This window comes from Protopterus annectens, chromosome 3.part1, assembly GCF_019279795.1.
Source record: "Protopterus annectens isolate FY-2018-M chromosome 3.part1, PAN1.0, whole genome shotgun sequence".
NCBI classification, from domain to species: domain Eukaryota; kingdom Metazoa; phylum Chordata; order Ceratodontiformes; family Protopteridae; genus Protopterus; species Protopterus annectens.
In genome coordinates, this window is record NC_056732.1 from 260,083,781 (window position 1) to 260,104,786 (window position 21,006).

The following is a 21,006-nucleotide window of genomic DNA, read 5'->3' on the forward strand; positions in this document are numbered from 1 at the left end:
AGATGTCAGTCTAGAAAACATGTGAAACCCCCATATAAACACAAGTGCCCTATACAGTATAGTTACACAAGAATATAATTTAATGAAAGTACATAGGGAGATGTCATGGAAGGTAAACATAAAATTATAATATGTTAGTAATGAGCAATCAATCCGACAATCCTGGTACTTTATAAAATGAAATGTGAGCAATGCTAAGTAGTGCTCAGCTATGCTAAGTTGGTGTAAGCATTGCTTAAATGTAAATGCTAAGCATAAGTAGCCCAGCTAAGCGGATTTGTGTATTGGTAAGCAGTGCTCAACATCTATCCCTTTAAACACTGCCAACCTTAGCTAAGCGGGTTTGCCCATTGTTTAGCTTAGCTCAGCATATTCAAAATGGTCCATTGTTGGCAAAGGGTGGGAATTTGGCTCTATTTAAACCTCACAGGTGGGAATACAGCCATAACCAGTTGTAGCTGATCACTGCAGGCACTATGACTGGCGTTGGTGAGGGTACACACTTTCAGGTACAGTGTTGGGGCATTCAGGAGTCCAGGGTCATAGTTGGACTCCTTGTGAAAGACCATGAAGGGAGACTGCTGTAAGACCAGTACCAGGGCTCACAATGCAAAGTGGAGGCCTGGGACCATCTTGCATGTGACGTCACCAGTGCTACTGGCATCCCTCGAACTGGTGAGCAGGTCTGGCACCATTATGCTGACCTCAAGCATAGGAAGAGGAAGCTCTTGGACCAGTGGACCCAAGACACATGGGCACAGAATGTCCCAGAAGTGTATAAGTATCAGTATCACTTATTGTTCCCAAGGTCCAGCCTGAGTATGTGATTGATAGGTATGCATAAATGTTTCGTTGTCTCCTGTACAGCTGCAGATGACAGGGTACAAACAGGTTCTAAGGCTGCTCCAGGAGGCTGGTGAGTACAAATCTAGCTTGCAGTGTTCAGAGCAAATAAATAGAAAAGAGTAAAATGTCAACTACCAGTAGGTAAAGTGTGTACTGTGTGTAATTAATAAATGACCATTAGCAAATTAATAGTGATGTACAGGATATTTAAAACTAAAGATTTCCATAACGTTCAATAAAAGTAAAAACCCCAGACTGTTGTGTTTACTTTGTTATGTTGTGGTAGGAGTATAAATGTGTACAGGTTCTGCACAGCAAGCGTAGCTCTGACAGCAAGTATGAAGTGAGGCTCATCTTACAAAGATTGTGGAGCTGTAAAACAGGTGAACAACTATATGAAATGTGCCATTTACCAAGATTTTCAACCTGAATAGTAAGCTGTAAAATCTAATATTTTACCCCTGCAGCAGGGCTTTGTGTTAACCCTTGCTTTCCAGATTGTACTATGTCAAACCAGACAGTAGTAGGAAGTAAAATGTCAAGTAAGAGTTAGCAATTCATCAATAGCTCATTGTAATGAAACACAGGAGTGGTGTACCTTTTTAGTACAAACAGACACGGTTCAAATCATGGTAGTGGTAATAAGCTTAATGCATATTGTCACACAAGAATATGTGAATATGTGTAGACATTGGCAAGTACTGTTAATAGAAATTTCCTCCACAGGTCTGCCAGGTAAGGAAATGTTTGTAGTATCTGTAGAAAGACTTTACTATATACTGTGTACAACACTTCCACTGTCCAATCCCAAGGCTGCAGATGACAGCAAGCTAAGTACATACAGCAAACGCTTTTTTCCGATACATGCCCCTCAACTGTCACGCGGTTATGGCTAGTGGTCACCACTGCCAATAACCAGGGTAACAGATAAATATCCTGGCAAAGTATGTCAGTAGCACATGCACACAGCATGAGTGCAGGACACCCCATTCAGTGTCATATATGTAACCCTGAATATGTGAATATGTGCAGAAAGTCAGGTATTGTTAACAGAAACTTCCTCCACAGGTCTGCCAGGTAAGGAAATGTTTGTAGTAGCCATAAGAAGGCATTAGTAATATACTCTGTGTACAACATTTCCACTGTCCAACTCAGGCCATAGGCACATGTAAACTGAGGTCAGACCTGGAGAGTAATGAGTAGAGTACTGATCAGTATACTTGTGAAAAATAGAAGTCTATACAGCTGTTAATTGCTATCTCTCTCTCTCTCCCCCACCCCTATATGCATCAATAATGTATACACATAAATAATGGGTATGTGTTTCTCCAAACCCACTGTTGGGACTTGTGTTTTATTGGTATATAAAAAATGAATTGCGTGAATATTAATGAACCTCATTCAAATACTATAATTGGTGGCCTATTGCTATCCATGTAACTTGCATGCCGTTATAATGCCCACTGTGGTTCCATACATGCATGTGTTCTGTTTGGTATGCAACTGTTTCAAAACTGTTTTATGGGGTCAGTTGGAACACCCATGCATGCTGTTATAACTAATCTTGAAATGTGTTGTTTATGACTAACCAACATATTTTTTAAAACCTGAACAACATAGCACGTCTGGGAAGGCAGATCCTAGCAGATCCACCTGTCCCACCTCATCAGGCCATGGCAATGGGACCCAGCAGATTGCGGACCCAACACAGGCCTTCCTCTTCCATTGGTCCTGCACCACCTTTGGGTGGAACTGCCTCAGGGGACGAGGCTCGGCCCCCCTAGGAGCGGGCTCGGAGAGGAGACTGTCACCCGTAGTCAGGTCCGGGGATTGGTATGCAATGTCTTCCGGTCAAGTTTGGTGAACAGCTGCATCAGCTTGAGGGCCACCTGGTGCAACTTGAGGATCAGCCTGCCCCTCCTGTTCAGCCCCCAGCACAGCCACCTTTGGAGCCGTGAAGGTGCAGTGGTGACTGCCCATGGGTGGGGACCTCAGTCCCACTGTATCCATTTGGGAACTCATGTGCATCCAATTCCCAAACACCCCCTCCATCCAAGGTGTTTACCCCCCACATGTGTCATATGCCACCCCTGTCTGCTATCTTGTCTGTCTTGTCTGTCTTCCTGCCAAACATACCTCCCCAAATGTACCTACTATCCTTCCCCAACACCCCACTTTTACCTTAAAAAAAAAGGGCAATCTGTTCCCCAAAAAAATTATGCCTATACATAGCTGACCATTTTGCACATGTGTCCACTGGACACGTAATCCAGTCCAGTTAGCATGACAACACATTACTATTGTCCTCACCCCTCTCTCAAGGGTTTGAGTGTCCAAGTTCACTTCCAAATTCTGTAGACATTCACAGCTGTTTATGCATTCTGTTGAAACATATATATGAAAACATAGATACATAATATACACACATATCTATGTATATATATATATATATATATATATATATATATATATATATATATAAAAGAAGGAATATATATATATATATATATATATATATATATATATATATATATATATATATATATATGGGTCTACTTCAGAATATCGACCATTCAGAATGCCGACTTTCATATGGCCAACACCATATGATCGACATTCCAAAAGACCGACATTCTGAAATAGCACCACTTACCTACCTGTAAACACAGTAAAACTGTGTTATGCAGGAGGGCAAGCCCCCCCTGAACCCTCCACACTCCCTGCTACTTATTCTCACTCCGAGATCACACTACAGTGCAGGAAAGGGGAATCTCAAGTCCCGCACTCTAGCAGGATCTCAGTTATCATTTGTCGGCCTTCTAAACGTTTGCTCATATGGTGTCGGCCATATGAGTTTCGAATATTTGAATGTTCGAACAAATGAAGGGCTCCCATATATATATATATATATATATATATATATATATATATATATATAGATAGATAGATAGATAGATATACATGTATTTATATAACATGCAGTGCAGCCATACCTCAGAACCATACTTATCAACCTCTTAGTGCAAGAAATCTGTACAAAGGCTGTACAAAGTGGAGGGGAAATGGGCCACATATAGGGACAATATTCCAAATATTGCTGTCATAAGCAAACATTTGTACAGCAACAGGGTGCGTTTCAGCAGACACATCTGAAGGATATGAGGATGGGAACTGACATGTTATGTCATTATTCACTGACATAAATCCTTGGATCATCACAGTGATTTACCAGACAAATACAAATAAACTGTGGAACAGAACCAAAGCATTTGCCAAACATCTGGACATTCTGTGAAAGCCTGGCAGTGGAGAGGTATGCTCAGAGCCCCTTAGTGCAATGAATCTGGACCAAGCCTGACAAAGTGGGAGGACAAAGGCATGACAATAGAGACATATCCAAAATACGTGAGTAGATAAGATGAGAAAGTTGCTGTACTGACACTGTTAGTCCTAACATATATTGACTGAAATATTACAGGTCTGGGACTCAATTGCTTCTCATTAGTTATTAACCCCAATCTTCACATTACTTCACTGATGCGTCAGGAATCCACAACAGTTATGGGGACCAGACCAAAGGTATTGGCCAGACAACAGTACATCCTATGAACATGTGGACATAACACACCAGTAGGGACACTGCACTGAGCTACCAAGCACCGTCCAAACTATAAGCAGGCTGACATAACACTACCAAAATCCAGCTCTGTGGCTGTACACATACATTTGCAAATATAACAGGCACTACAGGGATATAACACCAGTGGAAAAGAGACAATGATGTGAAAGTGCATACCCACAAACTATTGCACCACAGTCACAGTGACATACCAGTAAGCAAACTGAACACTGCACTATAATGATAATGTCAACACACATATCCCGTTTCCACTCACACATTACCCCTACATATACTGCCCCAAGCCACAGTGTAGTGGGAATCTGGAGGTGTTATGGGACATGTCAAGGTCTGCCCATACAAACATATAACAGCTGATAGGGAAACAGAAACCAGAGCAGCATGCACAGTCAGATAAAAAAGGGCCATGACACTCACATGTACACCCCTGCTTATACAGCCCAAATAACATGTACACACTACAGTTCTACACAATCCTGACAGTCTGTTAACAATGGCCAGACATACACAGACATCTCAAATGTACAGTTTACCTCAGAATGTACAGGCTCAGGACTCATATTTATGGCCTCTTCCCCAAAACATGTCTTTGGGTCTACTACATCACTGGGATGGTAGCAGGAATGAAAGAAATTCATAATTATACTAAATACCTGTGAGCCTCTTAGTGCATGACAGCTGGACAAAACCCAACATAATTTGGGGACAGAGGCCCAAACACAGGTGTATATTGCACATATTTCTGTTATACATTGAAATGGTTGCTGGTGTTACTGGGTTTGTTGTAATATATCCTTTCTGAGGGATATGAAGTCAGTAATAGCAATGGATGTTAGTATTTAATGACTGCATTCCCCAGAGTCCCCTACTGATTTTTGAAGGACAACTACTGTCTGAGGAACAGGCCAACCATAACAGGCAAACATCTGGCCAGTCTGTGGACAGCATGCCAGATGAGAGGCATGTTAGAGATATATCACTGTCAGACGTCAAGTCACTCAGTAAATGCATGTCCAGATTAACCCTATCAATCTAGCAACCCTTCATGTGTATAACAGCACTACTGACATACAATCTGCACCCAATTCTGGAGCTTTGTCCCCCATGTTGTTGGGCTGTCCACACATGTCCTGTCCTGTGTAGTATTCCCACCTACTGTCTGTGAAGCTGTAGCCCCCACACCTCTGTAATGTCCCTTGCACAGGCAAGGAAAAGGGGCAAGACACACATGAAAGATATAAATGACCATCTGCAGACATGTAAACATCACCCCCAGTCCCCCCATAGGTACACATGTGCATGTAGAGCACCTGCCACCCTACCCTCATGATCACAAAGCATGCCTGTGATGCCCTGTCAAAGGCAACACATAAAGGTCTTCATAGGCCTAATACCATTCCTGGCTGCATCCTGCATGAACACAGGCATGGCTTCTCAGACCCATTCTGCAGTGTAGCCTACCACAGCCTGAGTAGCGGTGTCATCCCATCTGCACAGAGGACAGACAGAAAGTAAATAGAAAACAGGTTATGCATTAGCATGAATGTTCTAAAGGATAGAAGTCTGAAACTGAAATGTATGCCATTACTACATGACAGCAGTCCTCAATGTCATGGTTAAGAAACACAATACTCTACAGTTAATATAATAATATGATATTAATATTCAATAGGAGATCCCCAGAACAGGATAGTGCAGTGATCATAGTTCTGGCTTTGCATGCAGGATGGCATGGTTTGAGTACTACAACAGGCAGGCAATCTGATTTTAAATGGAAAAGCAGTGTTAAATGTACTATTTTAATAGTGAAATATGTGGTAAATTATTTTTTGTCAATGAGGGCATTGTAGCTGGTCTGACATGGAAGTGTGAGTGCATATAACAATTGAAACCACCCATGTCTACCCAAGTGTTCCATACAGTATAGTCACATCCTTTGCTACTGTAATACAGCACATACAGGCATGTTATGCAAAGGAAATCATATACACTTACTAAATGAAGTCATTACTCTGCTATTTTCTAAGAATGGAATGTAAGCAATGGTTACCAATGCTCAGCTATGCTTAACAGGTTTAAGCATGGCTCAAACATGAATGCTAAGCAGCAGGTTGGTCAGCTATGCAGATTTGCGCACTGGTAAGCATCACGAAGTGAAGTCTATATGGGTTAAGCACCTATTAGTTTAACCATGTGTTGGCATCGCTTAGCATCACTGAAACCCATGCAAACCCACTTACAACTCCTTAAAAGTGCCTTAATCACTCTGCCTACATCAGCTTCTGTTCTGCCCAGCAACAAAATAAACAGCCCTTACAGGTCTTGAACCCAAGACCCTGTACACCATAGTCGCAGTGATTTACTACTAGGCCATCTTAGCTATAGGGATTTTAGGATGTTTTTCAAATATATCACTCAGTACAGTCAGTTTACCTTACAGAATGGACACTGTGGAATCACTAATGATTGGTATTTACACACACACATATATATATATATATATATATATATATATATATATATATATATATATATATATATATATATATATATAGATCCACAAAAACAATAAATCCCACAAAAATGCAAGAAAACCACCAAAAGGAAGCAGCAGTTCAAGTAAATTAGTAGCAGTTGCTGACAAACAATCCAAAACACTGCTATTTCAATAAAATCTGTTTAATGCAACATCCAAAACGTAAGCGCTTTCACGGAAATGTTTTCCGCTCCTTCAGAACATCTGAAGAAGCGGAAAGCATTTCCGTGAAAGCGCTTACATTTTGGATGTTGCATTAAACAGATTTTATTGAAATTGCAGTGTTTTGGATTGTTTGTCAGCAACTGCTACTAATTTACTTGAACTGCTTCCTTGTATATATATGTAGATATAAATATATATATATATATATATATATATATATATATATATATATATATATACAGAGAGAGAGAGAAAGAGAGAGAGATGTATGGAGATACATATATATGTATAACAATATATAGCTATATTAGCAATAAATACTGAGGTGCATGTATATAATATATATATATATATATATATATATATATATATATATATATATATATATAATTTTATATACACACACACACACACATATATATATATATATATATATATATATATATTCATACATGTATGGGGATACATTAATATGTAAGGGAACATATAAAAAAGCATGAGAAATATACACACATGTATATACATATATATATATATATATATATATATATATATATATATATATATATATATATATAGTTAAAATTTTCCTATAATATGCAGTACTTTCTTACCTCTGAGTACCTTAGTACAAGGAGTCTGGACCAAGCCAGACAAAGTGGTGGGACCAGGGTATGGAAATAGGGACACATTGGAAATAATTGGGTAGATAAACTGTGTAAGTTGCTGCAGTAACACCGTTCATCCTAACATATGTTGAATGCAATATCAGATGTCTGAGAAATCAGTTGTCTGTCATTTTGTAGTGAGTAAATTCCACACATCATCCCACTGAATTGTCAGCAATACATAACTGTCATGGGGACCAGACCAAATGTGTGAGGCAGACAACTGTACATCCTATGAACACCTGGTGGGTTGAGACCTGTGTGCACAGCTATGCAACATTAAGGAAACTACACTGAGCTGGCAAGCATGTCACCAAGTCCCATCCAGAATACAGTCAGGACAACACATCACTACCCCAAAGCAGCTTTGGGGAATTACATATGCATTAGCTACTACAGCATGCACTGCAGGGATGGAACTGCACTGACAAACAGACACCAGTGTGAAAATGCATACAAACAACCAATTGCACCGCAGTCACAGCTACATACTGGTAAGTCTACCAAATAGAGCACTATAACGGCTTTGTGGACAGATGTATCCTCAATGAGTGTCACACAATACCACTACATATACTGTGCCAGGTCACAGTCTAGCCATAGTTATGGGGTGGTATGGGGCATGTCTCAAAATGCCCATACAAACCTATACTGTTGATAGACTAACCATACCTGGAGCAGCATGCACAGTTGGATACAAAAGGATCCATGCCACTGACATTTGCTCCCCCCCCCACCACAGTCCAGCTTATAAGTAAACAGAACACTGCTACAAAATCATGATAGGCCATACACAATGGCCAGACATACACGGACCTCTTAGCAAAACAACTAAAATGACTGAAGATAGTAAACAGAAAAACAACCAGTCAGTAATTCACACAAATTTAGTATACTCTGATGTCTTGGCCAAAGCCTTCAAGGAGTAAAACATCACAAGAAATATTTGCCTTAAATACAAGAAGCAATTAACATTTAATTACATATTTAAATACACAGCCTCCAATGACACTCTTCATTTAACCCCCTAAGGGATAAAGTATCAAATTTAAAAATATAAATTTATTATTTACATAACAATTGTTCTTTTATAACTGTTGATCAAACTGAGAAACATACTTTTTCCAAAACAGTACCTTGTAACCCTCTACTGTCCCCATGGCGAGATTTATTAAAATGTACAGCTATAGAACTGCCTTCTTTCTTATTAGTAATATCTCTCACATGTTCTAACAGCCTAATTTTAAAACACTTCTTACTCTACCCCACATAAAATTTGTTATAAGGGCATCTAAGAGCATTCTCTATACACCAACCTCTTGACTGTACAGAGTTCCACATGTTGTCCAGCCTTTGCCCTCATATTTATGGCCCTTACCCCCACAACATGTGTGGGATTCCACAACATCACTGGGATGATATCAGGAATGGGAAAAAATGTGGTGGGCCATCTTCGGGACTTTGCCATTTCCTCCACTATGGTGCAATCTCGGAGTTGGTATATTTAAGTGTGGGGGTGTGGTGTGGTGGGCGAAGCCTCCAACTTAAATTTGTGTTAATTTTTTTTTTTTTTTTTTTTTTTACAGAGCAGCAAATTTTTTTATCTGGGAAAAAATTTGCTGTTCCGTTTGTTCGTTGTTTTGTTGTTTCGATATTATCAGTACAATGAAATAGCATTCGCTATTTACATTGTATGATAATATGATATAGACACCAATACTGATGTGCCTTTGCCACCCATCTATGTGTGCCATCGTCCAGATGTCCTGACTGTAAATACAGTGTGCCATATTAATATAGAACAGAAATGTATACCGGGTATCACCTGAGCACATGCACAGTATGTATGCGTATGTTCAGCTGGAAGGCACAAAACAACTGACATGGGTTGCAAGCAGTCGGATAAATAAATTGTGCGTGCTTTACATGTGTGTAATATCAGTTTCAGTGCATACAACAGACATATATGTTTACAGCTGAAAAACTTAATTTTCTGAAGGAAGGAAGGTGCTGCTGTGCTGTGCTGGACTCAAAGTCTTCTTAAGACACAAAGTCATGCTGGTTGTTTGCTGTTGAATCAGAGACACAGAGCTTTGCATGACTGCATCTTTTTTAAAGCACCAAGCCTTCCAAATTGCACACTGATAAAGAAATATATTTTCAAGCACAATACTATTTCATTATAAGCACAGTTACATTACTATTAAATAACATATTTATAACAAATGAGACAAACAACTGTAGTTTACAAATTTAACGTGCAAAGTTTTTTCTTCACAACTGATATGGACGATGGCTTTATGGCTTTCCATTTTCCAGTTAACTTGGAACCTAAGTGTGTTCCTACAAAATACCTCTAACATAGTTTAGTATAAAGTCTTATATATTGTTATTCTCATGCACTTAAGATACTGTTTTTCCTTTTTCTGCTGATACTTTACTTTCCAGACTTGTTTAAGGAAATGTTTTGTTATAAAGCAGTATTGTCCTTCTGTGAAACCATATCTGCTGATGTGAAAATGCACATAATAAGAACTGTTTTTCTGCTGATTTTATAAAAAGTCATAACAGAAGTCTGAAAGGAAACAGTTGTAAGAATACATCAAACTGTTTTGCTGCTAATATTGAAATAAGGAACTGATACCATCGAAGAATGTGTTTTCTGAGGAAACAGCTTTGTAAAAGTTTACATATTGCTGAGTTTATAAACTGTTCTGCAAACATGAGAAAAGCATGTAATACTTGCTTTCCAGAATTGCTTTTTAGGCTTTTTTGCTGATGCTGTGAAGAGGCCTGTCTGTTATACATATAATATGGATGCCCATTTTACATTGCTAAACTCTATACATATATTCAAGCAAACTTTTTTATTCTATGCTTTATCTTTCAGCATATTTACAACATAATTAATTTCAATCTTTTATTCACTGTTGAACACACTCTAACAATTACCTCTCTTTATTTTTAAAACAGTTTATATTAATATGTATATTTTGTCAGATTATACAGAAAACACATTAGGAAACAAAACCTTTGGTCTTCTTTGATACAACAAGGCAAAATGCAATTTTACATAGTTAATACAATGATATAAAAGTGTTACTACCAAAACTGAATGTATCTAACAACTTTTTCTTTTGCAGACCATTCTGTGAAAATATTTCACCAGTTATGGACTGTGTCTGCTTTAGCTTTATTTTCTAACTTGATTAATTTGTTTTTTTTTTACAATCACAGAACTTAATTCATGACTTGGAACTGTTCCATTAACTCTTTGCAGCTGTTGAATTAATTGTTTAGTTTTATTAATAATTTTATACCAAAATATTAAAGATAGACTAATATCTATAAGAGAGAAGAACTATGTGCTACTACAAGCATTATTTAGTGCTAAAAATATACAGTTTCAATGTCATTTTAGCCATAACATTGTGGTCATATTTCTGGACTGCCCATTAACACATTGGTTGACAGTGAAGTTAACATCTTAAAGTACTGAACTGGGTTTTAATACTTAAAGATTTTAAAAAAAACATGGTTTATATGCTGAAGAATGCTGTTTACATATTAGTCCATTAGCTGTATGAGTGCAATATGTTAATATAATTTTCCTCTAACTGGGGTAACCAACAGATAAAATGATGGTCCAAAAAACAGTGATAAAATTACAACTAGTGATATTGTCCAAAAACCAGTGATAAAATAGCAAATTGACAAATTACTTTTGAACTTGTTACTTTATAATGTGTTCTTATACAGTATATATGTACACAGACTGTTTGTTACTCATGCATTTCAATCTAGTAGGTACCCTAGACCCATTTTTTAAATGGGTCTCCACACATATTCATTGCTAGACATTAATTTCATTTGTACTGAATTCTTCTGTGTTTGTCACTGTAAAGTCCATTTAGTCTAATCTTACAAATGTAGTAACATTAACATTAAGCAAAATCTTGGAAAAGTGTTGTGTCTCTTTAGAAGTATCTAGTGGAATTGTCACCAGAGGCAACTACATACCCAACAACTAGAAATATTCATGCTTTTTGCATACCAACATTGTCTTGCCAAAACATATTAAAAATAGTGACCAGTATTGCTCATTTTTTACATATTTTACTCTCTCTCTGTCTTGTATAGCTTTAATAAAGCAATTTTAAGTCATTTCTTGTATAGCTTCTACAGTTTAACAGGTTATAAATACAATTTAATACTAAACAATACAATAATAACTAGCATAATAGGCATTAGCAACTTGTAAAATATCTTGGCCTGTCAAGTTTAATCTGTTTACCAGTGTTTCTAATGCACTAATACCTCGTTTCCCCTCCCCCCTAAAAGAGTATTGTCAAGAAGGAATGAGACGTTATTTTCCTTCCTGTAGCTTTATTTTAGACCCTTTTGCAGTACTCCTTATACAGTCAGTGTAAAACTGAGAAAGTACTCCTCCCCCTGTAGTATTGCAGTATTGTTTATTTGCTTTATACTGCGAGAATAGAATGTATGCCAGCCCAACACTTTGGCTATACACTTGCTTTATTAGGTTACTAACAAACTTGGTTATACATTTGCTTTATTACGTTATTAACAAACTATGGACCCTTGTCTGATTTGATCATTTTTGGCCATTTCCAATGATAAAATACATTTTTTTATAAAGCTTTTGCTGTTTACTACTACTAGTAGGTATTATACCCTCCTGCATAATTTATTTGAACTGTATGTATAATATAGCCCATCTGCTTGCTGTACTTGATGTAACTGAGTTTTTTTTACTTTTAACATTTACCTGCAAACAGGTTATCAGTGACATACATGCACAATTGTGTCATTTTATTACAATTACCAAATAGTGCTGCATGTGAACATTTAACAATTATGTTTTACTGGTTGTTGCATTGCCCTGACCCATATCAGTGTCAGGGCAATTATGTTTTACTGATTGTTGCATTGCCCTGACACAGATATGGGTACTAGAATAGGCATGATTTTCAGGTTTTAATAGGATAAGTGTCCGACTATGTTGTGACCCTCTGTCCATGCCTACCACAAACAGCTATATGAGCACCTACATACAGTGGATATCAAAAATGTACACAGCCCTGTTAAAATGCCAGTTTTGTGTGCTATATGAAATGAGACCACAGAAAATAATTTCAAAACATTTCTCACCCTTAATGTGACCCATAACATGTACAATTCTATTGAAAAACAAACAAATCTGTTAGGGAAGAAAATATAACACTATAAGCTGATTGCATAAATGTGTACACCCTTAAACTAATACTTTGTTGAAGCATCTCTTGCTGTAATCACAGCATTCAGTCTTCTTGGGTACACACATGCCATCAGTTAAAGAGACTCCGATTAACCCCAAATAATGTTCAGCTGTCTTAGTAGGATTTTTGTGACATTTACCCAGTTGCCTGTTACAGCAAAAGCCATGTTTTGCAGAAAGCTTACAAAGCATCAAAGGGATCTCATTGTGGAAAGGTATCAGTCAGGGGAAGAGTAGAGAAAACTGTCCCCAGCATTGGATATACTATGGACTACAGTGCAGACAGTCATCAAACAGTGGAGAAGATATCAGACAACAGAGACATTGCAAACACCTGGACATCCATCCAAAATTGATTAAAAGACAAGAAGAAAACTGGCCATGGAGGCTGCCAGCAGACATGCAGCAACACTGAAGGAGGCTGCAGGAATGTCTGGCAAGTACTGTTTGTGTACCACATGTGACAGCAATCTCCTGAATTCCCCATATGTCTGGCCTATGGAGTAGGGTTGCAAGACGGATACCTTTTCTTACACAGAAAAATATCCAGTGCCAGACAAACATTGCCAAACACTACATCAAGTCTCCCAAAAGCATGTTGGAAAATATGTCATGGTCTGGTGAAGATTGAACATTTGGTCTACAATTCCCCGGTGAAGCATGGTGGTGGCAGTATCATGCTTTGGGGTTTCTTTTCTTCAACTGTAAATGGGGCTTTAGTCAAGGTGGAGGTAATTATGAACAGTTCCAAATACCAATCAGTTTCATCCCAAAACATTCAGTCATCTGCTAGAAAGCTGAAGATGAAGAGGGATTTTGCCTGTCAACATGACAATGACCCCAATTATACATCCACATGAGCAGAATAATGGCTCCACCAAATGAAAATTACAGTTTGGGAATGTCCCAGCCAGAGCCCAGACCTAAAATCCAATAGGAAATCTGTGGGTTGACCTAAATAGGGCTGTGCACAAGAGATGCCCTTGCAAGTTAACAGATTGCCCTTGCAAGTTAACAGATTTGGAGCAGTGTTGCAAGGAAGAGTGGGCAACTATTGCCAAATAAAGATGTGCCATGCTGATTGACTCCGACCCAAGAAGACTCAATGCTGTAATTATTTCAACAGGTGCTTCAACAAAGTATCAGTTTAAGGGTATGCACAATCATGCATCCAGCTTATTGTACTTATTTTAATTTGCATATTATTTCCCCTAACAGATTGTTATGTTTTTCAATTGAATTGTACAGGCTATAGGTCACATTAAAGGTGGGAATTGTTTTGAAATGAGTTATTGTGGTGTCATGTATGGATAGCACAAAGACCAGGCATTGTAAAAAAGGTGTGTGCACTTTATATATCCACTGTAGCTGTATGGACTCAGCAATACCTGACCTGTAAAACCTGCCTCCAACAAGGTAGAGTAACCCCCTTTGGTGGACAGCAGCAATACACAAGCCACATAATAGGTTGCTATACTGGCTGTACAGGGCCACATAGATGCAAGAAACAACTTTGAAGCATGTCCACCTCTATCAGAACAAGTATATAAGGTCACAGGTGAATCACTGTAAGGCTAACTATGAGTACAAATCAGACACATCCACACCACCAAAGCCAATCAGAAGGCTGTCTCTACATATGTTGTCAGTCTCAGAGGCAACAGCACAATTCACTCTGTGCTGGTGGTCAATTACACCTCATACACACATGCCATGGCTATAGGCAACCTGCATCAGACATGTTGGGTGGTAACATCACCCCCCTGTCCCCGCCATCCGTATAGATGGATATGCACATCACCCACATCCCTCACCTCATCAACAGTGAGCAGGTACATATTGCCTACTGAAAGGCAACGACACTAAGTCTCCATCAGGCCCGATAACATCCCTGTCTGCATACTACATGAACTCGGGCCTGTACTCCCAACTTCATCACACACTGTAGTCAAACACAACCTTAGCACCATCCACATCCCATCCACATGGAAGATGGCCACTGTCATCCATCTACACGGAAATGAATGAGGAATAGAGGATTATGCGGTTAACTGTTCCTCATTGGGGGAATATGGCACATCAGGGCCAAGAGTGCAATGCAAGCTGATACTGTGCTGATAGATTAAAGGGGTATGGTGTGGTTGTGAGTGGTGGCTACAAATATTAACTGTTGATGTGCAATTTCTGTCCATACTGTTGCCAACTGTATGAGGTCCTGTGATGTGTTTCCTGTTTATGTCTTCCAGGTGAAATGCAGCCTTTCACAGAGGCAGAGACAACTCTGATTATCAAAACCATCATCCATAACCATGGTGTAATGTTTGGCCGTACACAACAATGTCTGTGGGAGAGGACCACTTTGAGGAAAGACCTTGTTCACAGGGTAAACAATGTTGGCATGCATGCACGAACATATGAGCAGGTCCGGCATCGTGCAACCGACCTCATGCACAATGCCCAGTGAAGGGCTGCTGCTGTAGCCAGGGATGATACAGCCACAGGTGGGGCCCAGCCATACAGCCCCCACTGACATCCACCGAGGAGCTCCTCACGGACCTTGGGGCACCCATCCCAGTACAACATCAGGGTACAAATCCCGACATGCTGGAGGTGGGTGGCATCCAGACAATGGACGAGGAGCGTGCAGGGAAGGCCACAGTGGAGATTACTAGACTAGTGTAGCAAACATATTTCTATCTGTAGACTAGCTACGTGCATGTGTCAGGTCAGATTGCAGTTGTGGATGGGGTTTTCTAATGCACAGAAATGCACATCTCATCTATGGTGAAGGACAGCAAATTGTGTAGTATTGGGGGTTGTACTGCAAATGTGTGCACATACTGCATCCATCCTGTACCAATGCCACATGACTCTGCTGACAATACCTCTCTCCCACAACTACCTAGGTCCCTCTGGTCTGCATGTGGGCCAGCAGCCTGAAGCTGGTGAGTATGGAATTGCTCTGTTGTGGTTTGCCAATACCCCAGGCATGTGAAGGGCATGCAATTTACCATGCACACAACTGTCAGTCATAGCCATATTGCTTTATGTGCATGTTCCCTTGTGGTGGGGTTAACTGCATTGCATCACATTGGTCAACACAGGGGCCTATCTGAAGAGACTGTAACATTCCTGTAGCATACCTCACAACCTGGCAGTGCAAGCACTCTGGACAGAGACCAGCCAAATTGGGGGGGGGGGGCTAAGGTAGGGACATGTGTGAAGCATTACTCTTATACTGTGGATATAAACAGTGTACACACCCCTGTTAAGATGCCAGGTGTTTGTAATATACAAAAATTGAGACCACAATATGTCAGTCAACACCTTTTCCAACCTTTAATGTGACCCATAACATGAACAATTCACTTGTAAAGTCAACCAATCTGTTGGGCACCGAATATGGAGTATACAAACCTTACAATAAGCTGGATGCATATGTGTGCACACTCTTCAGATAATATTTTATTGCAGCAGCTTGTGATTTACTGACAGCATTTAGTCTGCTTGGGTACATACCTGCCATCAAGTAAATGCACTCTGAGTGACACCAAACAACAGCATGCTGTCCAAATAGAATATTCATGACATTTGCTCAGTTACCTGCAACACCAACAGTGATGGCTTGCAGACAGCTTTCAAAGCAGAAAAGAGATCTCATATTTGAAAGGTATCACTCAGGAGTAGGGTACAACAACATTATCACAGCATTGCATAAACCATGGAACACAGTGGAGACAGTCATCCAAAGGTGGATTGGATATGGGACAACAGTGTTGTTGAAAAGAACCTGAAGTTCCTCCAAAACTGATGAAAAGACATGTCCAAACCTGGTCAGGGTGGCTGCCAGGAGACATGCAGCAACACTGAGAGTGTTGCAGGAATCTCTTGCAAGTACTGGTGTTGTGTACTACATGTGAGAACAATCTCCCATATTCTGCATAAGTCTGGCCTATGGGGTAGGGTCAGAAGATGGAACCATTTCCCCACACCAAAAAACATCCAGGGGTGGATACGACTTGCAATACAGTGCATCAAGTCTCCCACAGGCATGTGTGAAAATGTGTTAAGGTGTAATGAGACTATGGATTGACCTCACAGCCACAATACCAAAAGGCAAGTGTGGTGCACAAGCAGCACCTCTTTTCACCTGAAGACCACCATCCCCATAGTGAATCACACTAGTGGAATTGGCCTGCTGTGGGGATGCTGTTCTAAAGCTGGAACTGGGCCTGTAGTCATGGTAGTGGAAATTTGAACAGTTCAAAATAACACTTATGTCTGGCCCACATCCATCAGGCATCTGCAAGAACGCTGAGGATGGGGAGGGGTGTTAGCCTTCAACATGACAAAGACCCAAAGCATACATCCAAAGCTACCTAAGAATAGCTCTACCTGAACATGCCCATGGTTATTGATTGGCCCAGCCAGTTCCTAGACATAATACCTGATAGCAAAACTCCAGTGTGACTTGATGAGGGCTGTGCACATGAGCTTCCCTTGCAATCTGACATTAGAGAACCTTTGCAAGGAAGAGTAGTCAAATAATGCCAAGTCAAGATGTGCCATGCTGATAGACACCTTCCCAAGAAGAGTGAATGCTGTAAGTCACTTACATGGTGCTTCAACAAAGTATCATTTTAAGGGTGTGCACACTTATGCAACCACCATATTGTACATATTTCATTCATTAGATTATACATGTACCACATTTGTGTGTTTATCGAATGGATTGCACAGATCATATGTCACATGAAAAGTGGGTAATATATTGGAGTGCATTACTGCAGTCTCATCTTATATATTACAAGAACGTAGCATGTTAACAGGGTCGTGTACACTTATCATATCCACTGTAAGCTTAGAAGGTTGGTGGTGTAACAGGAATTGTGTGACCATACATTTACTGCTGGTTAGGAGGGATGAAACTCAAGTATATGCCATTAATCAGTGGCGTCACTCCTCAGATCATCCCAGTTATGTATCAGACACACACAGGGGTTATGAAAAACAGAGCAAACATATGAGCCAGATATCTACACATCCTGTGAGGATCTGTACAGTTCTGATGTATGTTCTGTAGTAGCTACCACTATGCTATACAGGTGAATAGCAATGATGTGCACATAGGTGCAGTCTGTGCTGGGGAAGGGCCATCATCTGTTACACTACTCATGTATCCCAGAGTTCTATATTGCTAGTTACATGTAGTAAAACTGGCTGCAATGCATGATGTTGAGGGTCGTTTGTCATGCATGTCACCATTTGGATAATGTGACGTCTGTGTAACAGATTTGTGCCACCTCACCTGTAAGTGTGTGTGTGTGTGTGTGTGTGTGTGTGTGTGTGTGTGTGTGTGTGTGTGTGTGTGTGTGTGTGTGTGTGTGTGTGTGTGTGTGCATGCCTGTGTGTGCATGTGTACATGTGTGTGCATATTTGTGTGTGTGTGTGTGTGTGTGTGCATATTTGTGTGTGCATGTGTGTGTGTGTGTGTGTGTGTGTGTGTGTGTGTGTGTGTGTGTGTGTGTGTGTGTGTGTGTACCAGCCAACCTCAAAGTGCAGGTATTAATGTACATATGTTGCCTTCCCCTCACAGGTGGTGATGGGATTCGGGGTCCTCTCACTTGGAAAATTATGTCATTGTTTCTGCAGACTCTGACAATGATGATAGGAATAGTGAGTTGTCATGTGCTGAATCTGTGCCATAAGGTTGCCATCCAACTCTTATCCACACCATCCCCGCACACAGTGACAATGCCCACACATAGCCCGTCACCAGTGGCCACAGATGATGGACAGTTGGCAGGTTGTGGCATGGAACAGGCTAGTGTGGTGACTATGGCAGGTGTGAATGTAGACACTGTCTATAGCCAGAGTGCAGGTGAGGTCCCACACAGGTAGATGGACAGGGGTACTCACAGGAGGGCTGCTGCTCATCAAACTGCTCTTGCAAGTGCTACAGCAGGTGTTACCAGATTCATGTTTTGGGCTGTCATTGATGCACAGGCACATAGTGAACACCACACCAGACAAATACTCAGGGTGGTGGGTGCAACTCTTCCTGATTTATGTGGTGATATACATGACCTTGTTGAGGCCACACATCAAAATACTGAGGTCATGAATAGATGGTGGGGTGAGACCTTGGCAATCCCCGACAGTGGCATGTCTGTGTTAGAGCATTTGGTGGGAGATGGGCATAATCAACATGGATGTAGATCTGCAACAACAACAGCTGAGAGTCTATGGGGCTGTGCACCTTCACACTTCCATAGTGGCCGTGACACCAGCACTACAGAAGGTGGGTTGCTGTCCACGTCACAGTGGAGCAGGCCATGGGCATGTGGTCCTGGCCAGTCCCATTAGGAGGATGGATCCAGCAGACATCAGTCACCATCAGAAATCAGGACTACATCTGGCCTCGGGCCTGGTGGTGCCAGTGATACCCCTGGCAGGACCAGTTCCCATGTCCATGGCAAGAGATGGTGAACTGGACACCCTGCCATGTATGGTCCACAGCTGTCAAACATACCCCTGTGTAGGGCAGCCACATGGTGTGACTGTGTGCATACATACACACACACACACACACACACACACACACACACACACACACACACACACACACACACACACACACACACACACATCTGTATCACAGGCAAGTCACCTCCAGACACACACGACACCTCTGCACAAACTATCTACTGGATACCCCTCCAAACACACACACATGATGTCAACTGTATGGCCCAGCCTAGGCCTCTGGCAAACCCACACCACACCCTGTGCATATGATGATACCTGTGCCACATCCCTGTCATCCATAACATTGATGCAGGGACATGCTAATATGGGTCTGATGCACAAGGTGAATATAGTACAGTGTAGCTAATGTAATGCTATGTAAGGTGCTGTCTGCTTGCATTTGTTATGAGTGCACATACAGGTGTATGTACCTTATTAGCCAGGATGCATTACTGCTGTTAGTACCACTGACTAAATGTAGTCTGACATAATGTATTCTGTGTTCCAGGTGTCTGTGTGTCTGCAGGATGTGGCATTACAGACATTTCCAAGAGGGAGTATGGCAGAGTGGGAATACACTGACTATATCATAGGCAAGGTACAGCTTTATATGTACATGTACCAGGTGTGTATGCATGCAACAGTGTGTGAGGGACACTGTTGTCAGACAGTGTGACCTTGCATACATACCCCTTGTCACAGACAGGTAGCCTTCAGACATGTCACCTAAGTGTTGTGTAGTACCACAGGCTCATACATACAGAACTGGTTACTGCAGTACTGTCAGCAGGTCCGTCACAACAGTAGCTATTACATTAACTGCAACAGATTCACCTGCCAACACCTGTTGGCTCTGCCATTTCTTTCCCATACACTCAACCCTGATGCAGTTGATAAAGGCATGCATGATACTGTGTATGACAGGTTTGTGGTATGTATTCCTGAGTTCACCGGGTGAAACAGAGACAAAATGCTATATATTTTGCATGCATACATTAAGGACTGACACAGGGGATGTGCATACAGTAACACAAACACAGGTGACCATAGACAGATTATTAAACCTACATTTCCACTTTGATGTACTGTAGTACTATATACACATGACATGCCTCACATAGATTATATGCATGGGACATAACACACTCCCTCTTACAACACATAATGTTCTGAATGCCTTCATAAATCATGAGATAACCCACCAGAAATAGCATGTGGAGCCATGTATTACTCCCACAAGCCTGGTCAAGTGATAGTGTAGCAGACGTTGTATCAGCATGATGTTTCAGTCAGGTATGATACCTGATGCTGCCATGTGTGTCACTACACTCACTGTGGCTGATTT